This window comes from Otolemur garnettii, unplaced genomic scaffold, assembly GCF_000181295.1.
Source record: "Otolemur garnettii isolate 467f Iridium unplaced genomic scaffold, OtoGar3 scaffold00092, whole genome shotgun sequence".
NCBI classification, from domain to species: Eukaryota; Metazoa; Chordata; class Mammalia; order Primates; family Galagidae; genus Otolemur; species Otolemur garnettii.
The window spans coordinates 786,569-789,366 of record NW_003852487.1 but is presented as its reverse complement, the minus strand read 5'-3'; the positions used below and the strand labels follow the sequence as shown (position 1 = coordinate 789,366).

The following is a 2,798-nucleotide window of genomic DNA, read 5'->3' as shown; positions in this document are numbered from 1 at the left end:
TGAGGCAAGAGAACTGCTTAATAGAGTTGGAGGTTGCTGTGAGCTATGATACCACAGAACTCTACTGAGAGTGACAAAATGAATCTCTGTCTCAAAAAAAAACCAAAACCAAAAAACTAGTTGGGTGTTGTGGTGCATGAGGCTGATGCAAGAGAACTGCTTGAGCCCAAGAGTTTAAGGTTTTTGACGTTGCTGTGAGCTATGATGATGCCATGGCACTCTACCCAGGGCAACAGAGTGAAACTCTGTCTCTAAAAACAAAAAATAAAGCACTACAATTCAACATTGCTAAAATGTTCAAATATCTATTCAATATTACATGAATATCTCATTGAAATCTCTGCTTTTGCATTCACAAGTACAGTACCTGATTGGGCTACAGTGGTCCTGTATCAAAAAAGGATTGCTATTATGGGGTATGGTAACCACCTATCCAGTAACCCAAAAGTGAAAAATGGGACTGGAGAAAAATCATGGTTGATTCTTTTGGAGAAGCATAGTTTGGCAACTGGATTCTGAACTAGGCAGGAAACACACGGCTCTACAGGATGTGCTCCTAGGAGCAGGACAGGAAGAGGGGCTTGCTCTGTGGCTGCTGACCTTGGGTTCACACAGGAAGGCACAGGGCTGCCTCTATGTAACAAGTCAATGTTCTATATCCCATGGTTATTTGTCCTGGCTACCAGCCAAGTATGTTAGAAACTCCTCTTTGGGATGTGTCTTCAGATTTGTGGCACAAGCTATCAAAAATCTTATGACCCTCCTTTCTGAGTATGTATATGAGGTCTAACAATTAAGTTTGTGACTTCATCCTAGAAAAAGTACTTTGTACCTCATTGCTGAATATAACTATGGTCACCTTCCAAGCACTCTCTGTGGGAAGCTAGTGCTTCCCAGCCCAATCAAAATTTTGATAGGCACAAGGCCAGTGCCTATTCTACCCCTCAAAGCAATTTTGGAACTCCTTTTCTGGAATGGCCATCAGAGCTGTCATTACATTGCCCTTAGTGTCCTGGATGTCATTAAAGTGTCTTCTTTTTAATATTTCCTTTATCTTCTGTAAAGAAAAAAGTCACTGGGAACTAGATCAGGTGAGTAGGGAGGGAGTTCCAATATAGTTATTTGTTTACTGGCTAAAAACTCCCTCATAGGCAGTACCCTGTGAGCTGATGCATTGTCATGATGCAAGAGTCACATCTTTCTGGGCAGCACCTGTGGCTCAGTGAGTAGGGTGCTGGCCCCATATAATGAGAGTGGTGGGTTCAAACCCAGCCCCAACCAAATTGCAACAAAAAAATAGCTGGGCATTGTGGCAGGTGCCTGTAGTCCCAGCTACTCGGGAAGCTGAGGTAAGAAAATCACCTAAGCCCAAGAGCTGGAGGTTGCTGTGAGCTGTGAGCTGTGATACCATAGCACTCTACCAAGGGCGACAAAGTGAGACTATGTCTCTAAAACAAAAACAAAAACAAACAAAAAAAAGTCACATCTTTCTCATGCCAAGATTTTCAGTTAAGATTTTCTTTTTTTAAAATTTTATTTTTTAGAGACAGAGTCTTATTTTGTCCCCCTCGGTAGAGTGCTGTGGCATCACAGCTCACAGCAACCTCCAGTTCTTGGGCTTAGGCGATTCTATTGTCTCAGCCTCCTGAGCAGCTGGGACCACAAGCACCTGCCACAATGCCCAGCTATTTTTTGTTCCAGTTTGGCTGGGGCTGGATTTGAACCCACCACCTTCCATATATGGGGCCGGCGCCCTACTCACTGAGCCACAGGAGCCACCCATCAGTTAAGATTTTCTTGTTTTCCTGTTGATGTTTACTTGGTCTGCTATGCTTCTCCCAGTCGGCAATTTTGATGCATGATTTGGTGAAGTTTTACAATGTTTTCATCAGTTCTGTTCATTATTGGCTGCCCTGACTTTTTTTTTTTTTAAGACAGTATCTCACTATGTTGCCCTTGGTAGAGTTCCATGGTGTCACAGCTCACAGCAACCTCCAACTCTTGGGCTTAAGTGATTCTATTGCCTCAGTCTCCTAAGTAGCTGGGTCTATAGCTGCCCGCCACAATGCTTGGCAGGCCTGGCGGGTTTGAACCTGCCAGCCCAGGTGTATGTGGTCAGTGTTCCTAGCCGCTGAGCTGTAGGTGCCAAGCCTGTCCTGACTTCTCTTCATCAGTGATGTCTTCTCTCCTCAGAAAAATGTTTAATTCATTTGTATACTGCCATTTTCTTCATGGCATTATCCACACAAACTTGGACTACAATGTCCCTGTTTTCACTTCCACTCTTGCCAAGTTTAACAAAAAACTTAGTGTTTCTTTATTGATCTAATTCAAGCTGACACTTTCATGATGGCACACACACACAAAAATGCCACAATAATAATGACTGTCACTCAGCAAGACACGATGCCATGTCAATAAGAACACAGATGTGAGACACTGATAAATTAAGGTTATGAAACCTTACTGAGTAGTTTGTACAATGCCAACAACATAAGTACTTGGTGCAAGTAAACAAACTTGTCAGACCTTGCATACAAGCGTGTTACATATTTTTTAAAATTGTGATAAAATGTACATAAAATTGACTAAAACCATTGTAATATTTAAAATTCAGGGGTTTTTAGTACATTCATGATGTTATACAACCCTAATCACTATCTAGTTCCAGAAGATCTTCATAACCCCTAAAGAAAACTTTTTTATTTTTTTTTTGAGACAGAGCCTCAAGCTATCCCCCTGGGTAGAGTGCTGCGGCCTCACAGCTCACAGCAACCTCCAACTCCTGGGCTCAAGCG

At 42.4% G+C, this 2,798-nt stretch overlaps 1 protein-coding gene across 1 annotated transcript in view; it reads right to left on the bottom strand.

The window, feature by feature from the left end:
* RNF216 (ring finger protein 216) overlaps positions 1 to 2,798 on the bottom strand; it is a 190,721-nt gene that overhangs the window by 32,427 nt on the left and 155,496 nt on the right. The window lies entirely within an intron of this gene.